This window comes from Phascolarctos cinereus, unplaced genomic scaffold (genome assembly GCF_003287225.1).
Source record: "Phascolarctos cinereus isolate Bilbo 61053 unplaced genomic scaffold, phaCin_HiC Scaffold_5;HRSCAF=322, whole genome shotgun sequence".
Lineage (NCBI taxonomy): Eukaryota > Metazoa > Chordata > Mammalia > Diprotodontia > Phascolarctidae > Phascolarctos > Phascolarctos cinereus.
Window position 1 is genome coordinate 307,479,010 of NW_027555958.1, and position 18,780 is coordinate 307,497,789.

An 18,780-nucleotide genomic window follows, 5' to 3' on the forward strand; every position below is an offset into this window, starting at 1 on the left:
TCAGCAAATTCTAAAACATCTTACTTTCCTTATCCCTGTGCTACTTAATTGTCAGATCATAAGGAATAACTTTCCCATACTCTACATCAGGTTCTTTTATCTTCATCCCCCTCAAACCCTGCCCCTTCCATGTCCCACTCCAACTGTGCCCTTTCCAATCCTTGTCCCATTTTGAACAAACTTCCCTTATTCTGGACATCTCTCTTTCACAGTCCCACCACCTACCTGTGTTTATAGATACCTGGCTTCCCCTAGATGACACTGCTTCCTTGGCCAGCCTCATTAGCACTACTTGTACCTTCTCCCATTGTCCTGAAGGAGTCAGAATACTTCTTGTCTCTGCTGCGTCTTCCAGACTCTACATCTCTGAGGTTCATGCTTTTAAAACTATTTTACCTCTATAGGCCATGTTAGTACTTTTCTACTGCTCCCTTAGTGTAATTCTCCCTCCATTCTTAAGGAGCTCTATATCTAGCTTTTCCTCCTTTCTCCGGCTTCTGACCTAGAGGACTTCAATATTCATACTGATGTTCCCTTAAACACCCTAACATTCAAGTTCCTAAATTTCCTCAATTCCTGAGCCCTGTTCTTGTACTATAGAGTGTCAAACCATACCACATACTCTCTAACTACCAGAAACTTGAATTCTGATGTTGGAACCACCCTAGGCTCTTATTAGGTGAGCTTTCATTTTATCTTACTGAGATCCAGGTCATCATTTCATTTCTTGGCCATCTGCAAACCATTTTGCCACATATTTACCCCCCTCCCTCATCTAATTATTTAGCTCCCTTTTATGCGTTATCTTCATAGATTGCAATATAGGCTCCTTGAAGGCAGCAATTGTCTTGCTTGCTTATTGTCATATTCCCACTACTCTGTGCTCCTATCTGTATATATATGTGTGTCTAATATATATGTGTGTACAGATGATAGAAATAGGTAGATATCACCATTATTCATGGAAAAAAAAAACTAGAATATTTCACTGACTATAACTTCCTACCATTCTATTTCTCCTTATACTTCACCTCTCCTGAACCTATTATTTGTCTTTACCTCAACTTTCAATATCTCTATTCTAAGAAAATTCTTAGGATTATTATCCCTACACTGACTTCACTTTCTTCCTTTCTCAAGATTGACCCTTGAGTTAGTCAATTCACCTTCACACAGTCCTCTGATCTAAAATCCTTGCACTCTAATCCTGTCACCATTTATCTCTTGTCAACTCCAAATGTGAATTATTTCCACCATCCCCCCCTCCACTTATCCTACTCTTGTGTTGCTAAATGGAGAGAGAGGAAGTCTGAAAACTTGGTTTACTGGAGACACAACTAATTTATATTATCTAATCTCAACTGGATTCTCTTTGCAACAAGGCCATTCTTCCATGCCTTACTAATTCATTCCTTATCCTAAGCCCCAGAGAAGCTATTCCAAACATTTGCTTTTCTCTTCAAGTGTCTTACAACTTTTACTCCCTTCCCCATTCTCTTACCTAAGGATCTTGCCTTTTACTTTACTGAGAAAATTGAAGCCATTCACTGTGAGCTACCTGTTCTCCCTTTCTCTTCATTTCCAATCCCTTGTCATCATCCTCACAGAATCTCTGCTTTCCTTTATTCTCTGATAAGGAGGTATTCTTTCTTCTTGACAAGGCTAAGTCTTCTGCAAGAGTCCTGGATCCCATCTCCTTCCATTTTCTCTTTCATCAATCTCAATCCCCTCTTCTATTTAATCTTCAATCTTCTCCTATCCATTGATTCCTTCTCTACTGCCTTTAAACATACAAAAATTTCTCCATCCTTAAAACCTTCATTAGACCTTATCCCACATATATATATATATATATACACACACACACACACATGTATACATACATATACATATACATACATACATATATATACACATATACATAAACACACACATATACACACATATACATATATGCGCACACACACACACACACACGCACACACACACACACACACACACACATATCTTCCCTTCTCAAGAAGAAAAAAAGGTCTATATTCTTTGGTTCCATTAAATCACTTCTCTCTCAATACTCAACCATTAGTAACCTGGCTTTCAAGTGCAGCAGTAAATTGAAATTGCTGTTTCCAAAGTTAAACATCAAAACCCTCTTAATTATCAAATCTAACAATTTTTCTCAGTCCTCATTCTTCCTGAATTGTCTGCAGCATTTGTCACTGTTGATTTCCCCCTCCCCCTGTATAATTTCTCCTCTCTGGGTTTTCCTGACGCTATCTGACTGTTCTTCTCAGTCTCTTTTGCTGGCTGATCATTCACGTTATGTCTTGTAAATCTGAGTGCACTCCAAGGCTCAGTTCTATGCCACCTGCTCTTCTCTAAGCTCCCTCCCTTGGTGGCAACTCAAGCACAACCTTCTACACAATGTCCTCTCTTATTAACTATCATGTATTTAATAAAAATATTTATTCTCAATACAGTTTTATATGCATGAATTTTCTCCACCAATAGAAAGTCATCTTCTTAAGAGAAAGTAATATTTATTTACTTTTTATCTTTGCACAGTGCTTGGTATGTATGAATACTGGCAAATGACTGATTGATTCATTTATCAACCCTAAATGCACCTCTTTACAACTTCTATCTACAACTTCTATTTTGACCCTTTGGAGAACAAGTGTAGGAGATACAGGAACAAAGAATAAAACAGCCTCTGCCCCCAAGGACTTTACATTCTAATATGGGACACAATTATTACATTACTACATGTATACTTCATAAATAAAAGTGTAGAAACACAAACATATAAAAAGAAGTCTAATTTCTTCTATATGATAGCTCTTCAAATATTTGAAGATCCAACTATCTCCCCCCTCATCTTCCATGTTTTCTTTTCTCCAAACAAAATTTCCTGAATTTCTTCAAGTGACTGTCATATGGTATGATCTTGAGATATTCATCAACATGGTTTCCCTCCACTGAACATTCTTCAGCTGATCAATTTCCTTAAAATATGGTGTTCAGGGGGCAGCTAAGTGGTGCAGTGGATAGAGCACTGGCCCTGAAGACAGGAGGACCTGAGTCCAAATCTGGCCTCAGACCAAACACTTGACACTTACTAGCTGTGTAACCCTGGGCAAATCACTTAACCCCAATTGCCTAAAAATTAAAAAAAAAAATGGTGTTCAGAGCTAAAGATTGTGCTCTGGAGGACAGTGGTCTGACAGGAGTATAGTACATCACGATCGTCGCTTCTGAAGTTCTAGACACTTTGGCTCTCCAGACACAGCCCAAGTTTTCATGGTCTCTATTGATGATCCTTGGGACAACATGGCTTAGGGATTGACACCTGTCTTCACAGAAATCAGATATGCACAAATCATCTCCTTGTCATCTGGTCCTTTACTCTTTTCTGCTGCTTGGGAATACTCCATCAGTACCCACAGCTTTCCTGGCTCCTGACAATTTCTCTGGACATCTGACCATCTGCCTTGCTTGGCCTTTCCAATTCCTGCTAAAAACCTGGATCCTGACTACTTGCTTGGGCCTTGAAACTCCTGCCTTGCCTGTCTTCCCCTAAAGTGTATCCTCCTAGTTCTTGTCTCTCTGTCTTTGAATCCACTATTTATTTTTTGGATCTCTTCAGATATATTGACTCTGACTTGCTTAGCCCAAGTCACAGAATCAAATGTTGGAAGGGATCTCAGAGACCATTTAATCTAGTCCAACCAGCCATTGATTTTAAGTACCCTCTATAAATCTGTATCAGCTGATCATATAGTCTTCTCCTGCAGAAGAGGAATCCATTACCTGCCTCTTCAGGTAGACCATACACTTCTTTATACTTCTAATGATAAATTTTTCATTATATTAAGCCTAAATCTGCTCTTCTGGAACCTCTACCCATTACTATAGGTTTTGACATCTAGGAACAAAGAGAACAAATCAATTTTTTTTTCCCCATCAGCTAGTTTTATTTACTTATTTTTGTTGACATACTTTGCTTTAACAGCAAGTAAGCTTATCAAGCTATTTTACCCTCATCCCCCTTTCAGAGGGCCAGCTATCCTATATAACAAGGGGTAAAGAAAAAGAAGAAAAAATAATAATTCATCAATACAATCAAAATACTGTAAACAAATCTGATATTATATATAATGTTTCACACCCATTTCCCCTCACATCTACAAAGAAGTGGTGTTGGTGGTGGGGAGCCTTCTCATATTGCTTTTTTTGGGGCCAGAATTGGTCATTAAGCTTATTGTAAAATTTTTGTTATTGTTGCTTTTTCCATTTACAATGTTGAAATTTGTGGGCATATTGTAGGCTTGTTTCTGCTTCTTTTACTTTCCATTAGTTCAAGTAAATATTTTCAAATGCTTTTCTAATTTTTTACACAAAAATATTCAATTATATTAATGGGCCATAATTTATTTAGCTATTCTGATAGAAGGGCATCTATTTTGTTTCCAGTTCTTTGCTACTGCAAAAAGTGCTGCTATAAATACTTTGGCATATAATGATGTCTTTCATTTTTACATTGATCTCCTTGAGACATATTCCAGTAATGGAACTTCTGGGTCAAAGAAGATAGTGATTTTAATCACTTCCCCTTTACCTAATTCCAAACTGATTTCCAGAATTGTTGGACCAAATCACAGTTACATGAACAATGTGTTAGTGTGCCCCATCTTTCCATAACCCTTTCAGGATCGATTATTCTTTTCTTTTGTCATCTTTGTCAATTTGCAGGTTTTCCCCAAGAGTGGTTCTGATTTGTATTTTACTTATTCAGGGTTATTTGTAGTATTCTTACAAATAATCTTTTAATAGTTTTTAATTCTTCCTTTGAGAACTGTCTTTTACTATCCTTGGATCACTTATCTATTAGAAATTAGCTTTTTTTCTTATTTCTATTATTTGACTATGTATCTTCGATATCAGACTTTTAACATTCTTATTCAAAATGTATTAATTTTATTTATGCATTTTTCAGTTTCATGTAATAATTTCATGAAATATAATTTAACTTTTCACATCATCTCTATGTTTTGTTCGAGAATTTACTCCCTCATCATAGCTAGGAATGGTAACTGGTCTAGTTATTTTCCTCTTTTAATAGTATGAGCTTTAATATTCAGGACATGTATAAATTTTAAGCTTATTGTGGTATATGATATAAGACAGTGATCTAAATTTAATTTCTTCTAGACTGCTTTCTAGTTTTCCCAGCAATTCTTGTCAAGTAGAGAGTTCTTCCCTTGGCAATTTATGTTTCCAGGATTATTGGAGACATGGTATAGAGTACATTTCATTTCTGATTCTTCTGCCTCTATTCTGTTTTTAATCTACTTTTCTATTTTTAACCAGTATCAAAAAGTTTTGATGATTACTGCTGTATAATACAAATTGAGGTTTGGATGAGTTAAATTCACTTGTTCCAATTTTTTGTCATTGTTTCCCATGACATTCTAGTTCTTTTGATCCTCCAAATAAACTTTGTAATTATTTTGTCTAAAGTATTGCCTTGATAGTTAGATCAGTATGTATAGTACTAAAGCTGTAAATTAACTTTGATAACATTGTCATTTTATTATCTTGGCCATGAGCACTGAATATCTCTGATGTTAAATTGTTCTTTATTTCTTTATGAAGTGTTTGGTAATTTTATCTATATAGGTTTTGACTGTGCTTTAGTAGGTTGACTCAATCTACTGCCCATGCACTGGGCAGTTATTTCCAATGGGAATTATTTTTTCATCTTTTTTCCCTTCTGGATTTTATTATTGCAAAACAGAAGTAATGTGGATTTTTGTGGGTATGTTCTACAATCTGTTAACTTATGAAAGTGGTTGTCAAAATTAGGTTCTTTGCTAATTCCATAGAATTTTCTAAGTAAACCATCAGCAAATAGGGATAATACTGTGTTCTCTTTGATTTTCTGTGTCTTTAATTTCTTTCTCTTGAATTACTTTTGTATTTAGAAGCTCATCACTTTTAAACTTACCATCACACTGCTAGCTCAGTTCTTAATGACACTATCTCCCTCAGACTCCCCTATTATTGGAGGGCTAGAGAATGGAATACCAAATTCCTGTCAATACCTTCTTTCATAGAGGACAGAAACTGGACTCTCAGCTCCTCATTCCATTTTGTATCACTTCCCTACTTGGTTTCAACTACACAAAACAAGATGCCCCTGTACCAGGTACCTCTTGGTATCCCATCCTCCCCCTGCGCCTGCCTCTCCTCTGCTTTCCTGCCTTTTTTTTTTTAATGAATTGTCTCTGCCTTTAGATCGTAAATTCCTTGAGGGCGGCAACTACCTTTCTTTTTATTAACTGTATCTCCAGTGCTTGGCATAGTACATGATATACAGTAGACACTTAATAAATGATTATTGGATTACTGTTATTGCTATTATTTCTATAACAATGTCAATTAAAGTAGTAAAAAGAGAAATTGTTGTTTCATGTCTGTATTTACTGGGAAAGCTTGTACTGTTTCCAGACTGAACATGATGACAGATTTTAGTTTTACATATGCAGTTTTTCTTTCCATTTTTAAATAAAAGATACTTTAATGTCTATGCTTAGTCAGATTTTTATCACAACTGAGTGCTATATTTTATCAAGGGTTTTTTTCTGAATTATTGATTATATTATGTGATTCTGCATTGTTAATTATATAAATTATTTTTGCTAATGTTAAACCATCCTTTGTAGATCTGATATAAATCAAACCTGACCATAGCGAATGACTTTCTGATAATTTGCTATAGTCTTTTTGACAGAACTTTATTTAAAAACTTGAATCAGAATTCATTAATCATATTACTCTGTAATTCTGTTTGTTTTAATCCATTTCTGGATTAAGGATAGGAATATATTTGAATTATGAGAAGAATCTGGTAGAGTATTTTTCTTCTTTTTTTTGGAATACTTTCTCTAGCATAGGTATTATTTTTTAAATTTAAAAAATTTTTTTTGGGTACTAATTGTTTGTTAAATTTTTTGATAGAACTCTTCAGTAAATACATCTGGATTAGAGAGTTTTTGCTTCTTAGGTTCCTTTAGAATTAGTTCAGTTTCCTTTTCTGAAATGAGATTATTTGAGATCTCTATTTGATATTCTATTAACCTATTTTATACTTTTGTAGGTATTCCTCTATTTCTTTTGCATTCTTTGTTTGCCAGAATAAAAATGTATAAGTTCTGATAATTCTTTTTTATTTCTTCATTATTATGATTTTACTTTTTATTGATTATTCACGTAATTTGATTTTTCTGCTTTTTAAAAATCAAGTTGGCTAAAAGTTTATGCATTTTATAAGTCTTTTGAAAAATTCACTTTTTAGTTTTATTGATAGTTTATAGATTAGTTTTATTGATTTTTGAACATTTCATTTTTTGTGCTTATTTTGGATATATTTACAGGTCATTTTCTAGTTTTACATATTTACATATCAATATGGAGACTAGACGGTGAAGGATAAATCCTTAAAGAACGTGCAGACATTCTCAGCCTGCTGTCAGTGCAACATGTGGAAATTACAGGAGGGATGACTCAGATGTTCATGTTGTTCAGTGACAAAATGTCTTCTAATTGGCTTTGGAGCTGGAAGGACTGAGGACTCATAAGTTGCTGAACCAAGAGGGACTGTGTGCATAAAAGATTAAAGTGGATGGTCACTTTCTTTCTCTTCCCTGCTGGCTTTCCAGAATGGAGGTTCTCTTTGAGCTACCTGATGTGGAGGAAGCTAGCTGGCCACTTCTACCCCTCCCCCCCATAATGTCATTTGTTTCTTTTGTTTTTATTCTTTTTTATCTTATGTGAATGAATATCCTGAAATGACAGTGCATAAATCACTGGTGATTTCACATCAATATTATAGACATATCAGCAACTGGATCCAGTAGCAAAATCTACCAGAGTTGGTAGTAGTAGCAGCCAAGATAAGTGAAGAGACAGTGTAAGAGCTTAGCTACTTAACCCAGTCCAGTAGATAATTCATCCAGCCATTTTAGGAATTACACCCAGAAAGGAGCCAGTCTAGGTGAAGAAGGGAATAATTTATCTTCTATTAATATCTCAAATCAAAATGAATTTGGTGGGGACTCAAAGATGGGGGAAAAGTACCTCCAGTGCCACGAATCACTTCTGTAAAAGTTAACTGATGCAAATTGTTTGATTTATATTGAGGAACATACTTGATGGGGGCTCAGAGAATTACAGGACTAGAAATCCCAACTTTCCCAGGTTATAGATAGACCTTGAAGAGAGAAATAGTACTTTCCCCTCTGTAAACCTAATATACCATTCCAGTGAAAATTGGAGAATGAGAGTCTCTCTCTCTCTCTCTCTCTCTCTCTCTCTTGTTCTCTCTCTCATGTTCTCTACCTCTCACTCTCTGTAATAATTTTGTTAATGTTCATTTTAGGGATATATTTTTTTCTATAAGGACAACTTCAGCTGAATCCTAGAAATTTTAGTATATTTCTCATGATTATTGTTGTTGATTTTCATATTCTTATCAATTGTTTCCATGTGGGGGGGGCATCAGAATTCCATTATTAAATCCCCATTTTGGTACAATTCTTTTGCCTATACTTCTTGAATAGATTATTATTTTTATTGCATGTGGTCTATAAGTAATGTGTGTGTGTGTGTGTGTGTGTAGTATTTCTGATTTTTTAACAAATATGTATTTATTCATTTATTTTTGCCCTAGTGTATAGATTATTTTTGTAAAGATTCCATATGTTGCTGAGAAACATATATATTCTCTAATGTTCCCATTCACAGGATACCATAGAACTTTAAACTTCATATTTTTCAATAGTTAATTGAATTGTGTATTTCCCTGTTATCTTCCTCTAAGATTAGTCCACCTCTGAAAGAGGAATATATGAAAACTTTCTACTATTATTTTTCTATTGTGTATATCATGTTGGAATTTTCCTTTACGAATTTAGAACCTAACCTCTATGTTGCAGATTTGTTGTATACTGGCATTGTTTCATTATCTATGGTTCCTTTACACACATTATAATTTCCTTGATTATCTCTTGAAATTGTAGATTTTAATTTTTGCTTTGTTTGACAACATGACAAAACTCCTGTTTTTCTGGATTTGTGTAATTCATATTCAGTTTTGTTCTTCTCATTTTGATTCTGCATGCCTTTTCTTTTAGATAAACAACAGATTGTGGGATTTTGTTTTCCTATCCTTTTTTGTACTCTCTTCTTATTGGATTGTGTAGGCCCTTAACATTTAAAGTCATAGGAGGTAGAGCCAAGATGGTAGAGAGAAGCCAGGAAGTTACCTGAGCTCTCCTTAATTTCCCTCAGAAACAACATTAAATCAAGTCTCTAAAAGAATTCTGGAGTGATAGAATCCACAAAAAGACAGAGTGAAACAATATTCCAGCCCAAGAGAATTTAGAAGGACTTCAGGAAAGGTAAGTCTCACTTAGGTAAAAGGGGAGTGGAGCACAGAGCTGGTGGTGTCTGGGCAAGTCAGCAGAAGGCTCTTAGCCATAGCAGAGATCAACAACTGAGGCCCTGCAGTCCTAGCTCAGCAGGGTAGTGGTACGGCAGGCCAGCTGTGAGGCCTCCAGCCGCAGAACAGCAGGCAAATTGCCAACCCTGGAATTCAGGGCACAACAGGCAGACTAAGCCAGGTAAACACAGTGCAGTGGGCCAGCTACCAACACCTCAGGCCCCTGAACAGAAAGCCAGTGACCAGGCCCCTGGCCCCCAGTACAAGAAGCTTGGGACAGTTCTCTCTGTGCCCCAGGAGCAGAGTTCAACTTTTAAAAATGAGCAAAAACCAGAAAAGAGCCCCGACTATGGAAAACGATCATGGTGACAGGGAAGATCCAAACACAAACTCAGAAGGGACAACAATGTCAAAATAACTACATGTGCAACCTCAAAGAGGACTATGAAGTAGTCTCAGGCCCAAAATACCTTCTTGGAAGAAGTCAAAAAGGATTTTAAAGATCAAATAAGAGTGGTAGAAGAAAAATTGGGAAAAGAAATGAGAAGTATGCAAGAGACAGTCAACAGTTTGGAAAAGGAAGGACAAAAATGGACAGAAGAAAACAATTCCTTAAAAATAAAATTGGCCAAATGGAAAAAAAATCAACTGAAGAAAACAACTCCTTAAAAAGCATTATTGGCCAAATGGAAAAGGAGGCACAAAAGCAAACTTAAGAAAATAATTCCTTAAAAATTAGAATTGCAGAAGTGGAAACTAATGATTCTATGAGACATCAAGAATCAGTCAAACAAAGTCCAAAGAATGAAAAAACAGAATATATAAGATACTTAATTGGAAAAATAACTGACCAGGAAACCAGATCCAGAAGTGATGATTTAAGAGTCATTGAACTACCTGAAATCCATGATAAAAAAAAAAAAAAAGCTTGGACAGCATCTTTCAAGTAATTACCAAGGAAAACTGCACCAATATCCTAGAACCAGGGGGTAATATAGTCATTGAAAGAACATACCGATAACCTTCTGAAGGAGATCCCAAAATGAAAGGAATATAGTAGCCAAGTTCCAGAACTATCAGATCAAGTAGAAAATACAGCAAGCAGCCAGAAAGAAACAATTCAAATATCAAGGGGCCACAGTCAGGATTACATAGAACTTATCAGCTTCTACATTAAAGGATTAGAGGGTTAGGAATATGATATTCCAGCAGGCAAAAAAGCTTTGATTAAAACCAAGAATCACCTACCCAACAAAACTGAGCATAATCTTTCAGGGGAAAAGATGGACATTCAGTGAAATAGGGGACTTTCAAACCTTTCTGATGAAAAGACCAGAGATGAAGAGAAAACTCAATTTTTAAATACAAGGCTCAAGAGAAGCATAAAAAGGTAAACAGGAAAGAAAAGAACCATGTTATTCAATAAGGTTAAACTGTTTACATCTGTACATGAGACACTTGAAACTCTTGAGAACTATATTTCTACTAGGGCAGTTAGAAGGAATATACATAGACAGAGGGTATGGGTATAAGTTAACTTTGATGTAATGATATAAAAAAATTATTAAGGAGTGAAAAAAGTATTATATCAGGAGAAGAGGGAATGGGGAGGCAGAAATGGGTAAATTACATCACATGAAGAGGCACAGAAGACATTACAGTAGAAGGAAAAAAGGAGGGGAGTGAGCATTGTTTGAACCTTTCTCTCATATTTGACTCAAAGATGGAATAACAGACACACTCAGTTGGTATAGAAATTTATCTTACCCTATAGAGAAGTAGAAAGGGAAAGGGGAAAGAAAAGGCAGGGGCTGATTGAAAGGAGGGCAGATTGAGGGAGGTGGTGGTCAGAATTAAAAACTGGTGAGAAGGAACCAGGTGAAAAGAGAGAGAAAAGTATAAACAGGAGGGAAAATAGGATGGAGGGAAATACACAGTTAGTAATCATAACTGTGAATGTGAATGGGATGAACTCTCCCATAAAATGGAAGCAGATAGCAGAGTGGATTAAAAACCAGAATCCTATAATATGTTGTTTACAAGAAACACATTTGAAGCAGAGAGATACACACAGACTAAAGTTAAAAGGCTGGAGCAGAATATATTATGCTTCAACTGAAGTTAAAAAAAACAAGTAGAGGTAGCAATCCTGATCTCAAACAAAGCAAAAAAAAATGATCTAATTAAAAAGAGATAAGGAAGGAAACTACAACTTGATAAAAGATACCACAGACAATGAAGTAATAATAATACTAAACATATATGCACCAAGTGGTATTAACATCTGAATTCTTAAAGGAGAAGTTAAGTGAGTTACAGGAGGAAACAGACAGCAACACTATACTAGTGAGGGACCTCAATCTCCCCCTCTCAGAACTACATAAATTAACCACAAAATAAGCAAGAAAGAAGTTAAGGAGGTAAATAGATTTTAGAAAAGTTAGATATGATAGATCTCTGGAGAAAACGGAAGGGGGATAGGAAGGAATATACCTTTTTCTCAGTGGTACATGGTACCTACACAAAAATTGACCATATATTAGGGCATAAAAATGTCACAATCAAATACAAAAAGGCAGAAATATTAAATGCATCCTTTTCAGATCAAGATTCAATAAAATTATGTTCAATAAAGAACCATGAAAAGATAGCTTAAAAATTAATTGGAAACTAAATAATCTAATCCTAAAAAATGAGTGGTTCAAACAAGAATTATAGAAACAATAAATAATTTCATCAAAGAGAATGAAAGTAACAAGACAAGATACCCAAATTTATGGGATGCAGTGAAAAGAGTACTTAGGGGAAATTTTATATCTCTAAATGCTTACATAAATAAAATAGAGAAAAAATGATCAACGAATTGGGCATGCAACTAAAAACGCTAGAAAAGAAACAAATTAAAATCCCCCAATTAAAAACAAAATTAGAAATTCTGAAAATCAAAGGAGAGATTAATAAAATTAAAAGTAAGAAAACTATTGAAATAATAAATGAAATGAAGATCTGGTTTTATGAGACAACCAATAAAATAGATAAACTTTTGGTTAATTTCATTTTTTTTAAAAAAAGATGAAAACCAAATTACCAGTATCAAAAATGAAAATGGTGACTTCCCTACCAATGAAGAGATAATTAAAGCAATAATTAGAAGCTATTTTGTCCAACTGTATGTTAATAAGTATGACAATCTAAGTGAAATGGATGAATTTTTACAAAAATATAAATTGCCCAGATTAGCAGGAGAGGAAATAAAATATATAAATAATCTCATTTTAGAAAAAGAAATTGAACAAGTCATCAGTGAACTCCTTAAGAAAAAATCTTTAGGGGGAAGCTAGGTGGCACAGTGGATACAGCCCCGGCCCTGAAGTCAAGAGGACCTGAGTTCAAATCCAGTCTCAGACTAAACACTTGACACTTACTAGCTGTGTGACCTTGGGCAAGTCACTTAACCCCAATTGCCTAAAAGCAAAAAAAAGAAAGAAAAAAGAAAAGAAGAAACCTTTAGGGACAGATGGATTTACAAGTGAATTCTACCATACATTTAAACAACAGTTAATTCTAATACTATATAAACTATTTGGAAAAATAGGAAAAGAAGGAGTCCTATCAAATTCTTTTTGTGACACAAATATGGTGCTGATTCCTAACCCAGGAAGAGCCAAAACACAGAAATAAAATTATAGACCAATTCTCCTAATGAACACTGGTGCACAAATTTTAAATAAAATATTAGCAAAGAGAATGAAGCAATTTTTCACCAGGACAATATACTATGGTCAGGTAGGATTTACACCAGGAATGCAGGACTGGTTCAATATTTGGAAAACTATCAACATAGTAGACCATATTATCAAGAAAATTAACAAAAATCATATGAATATTGCAATGGATAGAGAAAAAGCTTTTGACAAAATATTGCACCCATTCATATTAAAAACACTAGAGAACATAGGAATAAATGGAGCATTCCTTAAAATGATAAGTAATATCTATCTAAAACCATCAGTAAGCATTATATATAATTGGGGTAAACTAGAAGCTTTCCAAATAAGTTCAGGGGTGAAACAAGGATGCCCATTATCACCACCATTATTCAATATTGTACTAGAAATGTTAGCTTTAGCAATTAGAAGAAAAAGAAATTGATGGAATTAGAATAATCAATGAGGAAACACAACTATCACTCTTATAGGATCCTAGAGAATCAACTAAAAAACCTATTTGATATAATTAACAACTTTAGCAGAGTTGTAGGATATACAATAAAACCACACAAATCATCAGCATTTCTATATTTTACCAACAAAGCCCATTAGCAAGAGATAGAAAGGGAAATTTAATTTAAAATTAATGTAGACAATATAAGATATTTGGTAGTCTACCTGTCAAGACAAACCCAGGAACTATATGAATACAATTACAAAATACTTTTCACACAAATAAAGTCAGACCTAAACAACTGGAAAAAAATATCAATCACTTATGTGTAGGCTGAGCTAATATAATAAAAATAACAATTCTACTTATACTAATATACTTATTCAGTGCCATACCAATCAAACTACCAACAAATTATTTTATAGGGCTAGAAAAAATAATAACAAAATTCATCTGGAAGACCAAAGGGTCAAGAATATCAAGGGAATTAATGAAAAAAAAATGCAAAAGAAGGTGGCCTAGCCATACCAGATCTAAAACTATATTATAAAGAGGCAATCATCAAAACTATTTAGTACTGGCTAAGAAAGAGAGTGGTGCATTAGTGGAATAGGATAGGTACACAAGACAATAGTAAGTTGTTGATCTTTCTTCTTCCTTACTTTTTTCCTTCTTTTTTTCTATCCTTCCTTTCTTCTTTCACTTACTAGCTTTTTGACCCTAAGCAAGTCCCTTAAGCCTGTTTGCCTCAGTTTCCTCATATGTAAAATGAACTGGAGAAGGAAATGGCAAACCACTCAGTACCTTTGCCAAGAAAACCTTAAACAGGGTCACAAAGAGTTAGACAGGACTCAAAAAACCCAACAACAACAACAAAGAAATACAAAGATCTAATACCTGTAAGCATTTAAATGAGGTCATTGAAAGAAGAATTGAAGATGTCAAATAAAATAATCAACAGTTTAGAAAAGTCAGTGGAAAATCTAAATAAAATGGGACCACATCACTGATAGGGGGGCCCATTTCCCTTATTCTTGACCTGCACCTTTCCATAGCCTGGCAGCTCATCTAACCTACTCCTGGGACCAGCCAACCCAATCTACTTTTCCCCTTCCTCCCTCTGTGACCTACCTTCCTTCCTTCCTTCCTTCCTTCCTTCCTTCCTTCCTTCCTTCCTTATTTCATCACTTCTTGCATCTTTCTAAGTTCTCTTTTTTCTCAGTTAAGTGGTTATTTCAAAATCTCCCCTCCTTTCCAATATTTTCTCAACTTCTTATGTTTATTGTCATTTTTTTTCTTTTTGCTCTTCATTCATTCTCTTCCCTTCCAGTCTATTCTGATATTTTCTTCTCTAATTTGTAGGCTATAGCTTTATTTGTTTGTTCTTTAATCTCTCTGTTCTTCATAGGTCTAACACTTTTGAAATACCACGTTTGATTTCCCTCTTCTAATCACTTTCTCTTTTTTAAAATAATGTATTTATTTTTAGTTTTCAACATTCACTTCCATAAGATTTTGAGTTTTTAATTTTCTCCCCCTCCTACTTCTTCCCACCCCAAGACAGCTTACAATCTGATATAGGCTCTACTTATATATTCATATTAAGCATGTTTTCATATTAGTCATGATGTATAGAAGAACTAGAACCACTAATGGGAGGAACCATGAGAAAGAAGAAATAAAACAAAACAACAAAAGAAAAGGAGAGCAAATAGTATGCTTCAATCTGCATTTAGATGCCATAGTTCTTTTTCTGGATGTGGATAGCGTTTTCCATCATGAGTCTTTTGGAGTTGTCTTAGATCCTCGCATTGCTGAAAAGAGATGTCTATCAAAGTCATTGCACAATGTGGCAATGTGGCTGTTATTGTGTACAATGTTCTCCTGGTTCTGCTCATTTCACTCAGCATCAATTCATATACGTCTTTCCAGGTTTTTCAAAAGTCCACCTGCTCATCATTTCTTATAGCACAATAGTATTCCATCTCATTCATATACCACAACTTGTTCAGCTATTCCCCAATTGATAGACATCCCCTCAATTTCTAATTCTTTGTTACCACAAAAAAGTTGCCATCAATATTTCTGTACATGTGAGTCCTTTTCCCATTTTTATTATCTCTTTGGAATACAGACCTAGAATTGCTATTGCTGGGTCAAAGGGTATGCACATTTTTATAGCCCTTCGGGCATACATAGTTCCAAATTGCTCTCCAAAATGACTGGCTTAGTTCACAGCTCCACAAACAATGCATTAGTGTTCCAATTTTCCCACATCTTATCCAACATTTATCATTTTTCTGTTTTGTCATGTTAGCCAGTCTGATAGGTGTGATGTGGTATCTCAAAGTTATTTTGATTTGCATTTCTCTAATCAATAGTGATTTAGAGCATTTTTTCATACAAATATAGATAGCTCTAATTTCTTCCTCTGAAAACTGCCTATTCATATCTTTCAACCATTTATCAATTGGGGAATGACTTGTATTCTTATAAATTAGACTCAGTTTTCTACATATTTTAGGAATGAGGCCTTTATCAGGGACATTAGCTGTAAGAATTGTTTCCCAGCTTTCTGCTTCCATTCTCATCTTGGTTTCACTGGCTTTGTTTGGACAAAAACTTTTTAATTTACTGTAATTAAAGTCATCCATTTTGCATTTCATATTACTTCATAAGAGATACTCTCTGTCTCTTGTTTGATCATAAATTCTTCCTTTCTCCATTGATTTGACAAGTAAACTATTCCTTGCTCTTTTAGTTTGCTTATAGTATCAGCCTTTATATCTAAATCATATAGCCATTTTGACTTTATCTTGGTGTACAGTATAAGATATTGGTCTACACCTAGTTTCTGCCATACTATTTTCCAGTTTCCCCAGCAGTTTTTGTTAAATAATGAGTTCTTATCTCAGAAGCTGGAGTCTTTGGATTTATCAAATAGTAGACTACTCTAGTCATTGACTGTTGTGTCTTGCACACCTAACCTATTCCATATTGATCCATCACTCTATTTCTTAGCCAGTACCAAGCAGTTTTGATGATTGCTGCTTTGTAATATAATTTAAGATCTGATACAGCTAGGCCACCTTCCCTTGCATTTCTTTTCATTAGTCCCTTGATATTCTGGACCTTTTGTTTTGCCAGATGAATTTTGTTACTGTTTTTTCTAGCTTCATAAAATAAGTTTTGGTTGTTTGATTGGTATGGCAGTGTCATTTTTACTATATTTGCTCAGTCTACCCATAAGCAAGTGATATTTTTCCAATTATTTAGATCTGACTTTATTTGTGTGAAAAGTGTTTTATAATTATGTTCATACAGTTTCTGAGTTTGTTTTGGCAGGTAGACTTCCAAATGTTGTATAATATTTACAGTAATTTTAAATGGAATTTCTCTTTCTATTTCTTGCTGTTGGGCTTTATTAGTAATATATAGATATGCCAATGATTTATGTGGGTTTATTTTATATTCTGCAACCTTGATAAATTTGTTATTTCAAGTAATTTTTTACTTGGTTCTCTAGGATTCTCTAAATATACCATCATATCATCTGCAAAGAGTGACAGCTTTGTTTCTTTGCCTATTCTAATTTCTTCACTTTCTTTTTCTTCTCTTATTGCTAAAGCTGACATTTCTAGTACAATATTGAATAACCATGGTAATAATGGACATCCTTGTTTCACACCCAATTTTACTGGCAATGCTTCTAGCTTATCCCCATGACTTCTAACCACTTTCTATGTTATTTCATAGATCTTTACCCATCATTTTTTTCTACTGTGCCTTACTCTCAGAAATATTTATTCATGTCAGAGGTAATATTGGATAGAAGCAGGAGCATGTGGTAGGAATTACTTTTTGTCACAAATCATACAGGCCAATTTTAACTGACACTTTGTCCATGATCATCCTCCTTCCCAATGACCATGATGTCTTAGCTCTGGTCTTTGTCTGTTCCACTCTTCTTGGTGCTTTGCTGTTTTTGTTTAGTCATTTCAGTTGCCTGACTCTTTGTGACCCCATTTGAGATTTTCTTGGCAGAGGTACTGGACTGGCTTACTATTTCCTTCTCCAGAGAGAAAACAATGAACCGATTACAGAAGGTGAGTCTGACAGTAACAGCAATAATGGCTCATTTCACAAGAAAGTCTCAGTATTTTTTTCTTCGATCATTCACCCTCCTGGATGCCATCTGCTTCCAGAAACTATTTACATTCTTATTCCTTAACATTTTTGTTTAGTCATTTTCAGCCTTGTCTGACTCTTTATGACCCCCACTTGGGGTTTTCTTGGCAAAGATACTGGAGTGGTTGGCCATTTCCTTCTCCAGCTCATTTTATAGATGAAAGAACTGAGGCAAATAGGATTTAGCAACTTGACCCAGGGTCACATAGCTAGTAAGTGTCTGAAGCTGCATTTGAACTCAGGTGTTCCTAACTCCAGGCATGGCATTCCATGCACTGTACTTCCTAACTGCCCAAAAAGGTGGTGCTGGTTGCCCTTAAAAGCTTATGCTTTGCCTCTTTTGGGCCACAACATTGCCTGTGGAAGCAGAGAAAGTGACCTTCTAATGCCCCAAACAAACCCCATATTAAACCTATCATAAAGTCCCCATCTCTCACAATAGGCATAAAACTTTTCCCCCATGGTAGTGGTTTTCAGTGCAGCTGCCTCTTTCTTTTGAGTTGGGGTCACTCCTTTCAGTGCCCCAGATCCAACCATTACTTCTTTCATATCACCCGTTTTCCTGTAGAACCTCACTCCCATATACTGAAAAACTATAGACATCACATTCCTTTTCTGTTCATCTGTGAGCTTGTCACCGTTGGATGATCCATTCCCTTCTCTCTTTTACCTGTCCTATCACCATTTATGCACTCTCTTCAGTCTGTAATTTCATCAGGAAAAATTAATATCCAAAAATTTCTCTTTAAATTTTGAAAAGTTATAAGGTTTATTGTCTGGCAATTAACATTTTTTTTTAAACTTTGTCCCAAGTAATTCAGATATAACTGTATGTCTAGCATATATTCTGTTCTTTTCTTTTTTTATTTGCAAGTTTGAGAGTTAAAGGAATCTGGAGAAAATGACTAATCTGCCATTTTTTGGTC

General features: G+C 34.9%; 1 protein-coding gene across 1 annotated transcript in view; it reads right to left on the reverse strand.

Moving 5' to 3' along the window:
* Positions 1 to 18,780, reverse strand: part of CA10 (carbonic anhydrase 10) — a 731,405-nt gene that overhangs the window by 486,392 nt on the left and 226,233 nt on the right. The window lies entirely within an intron of this gene.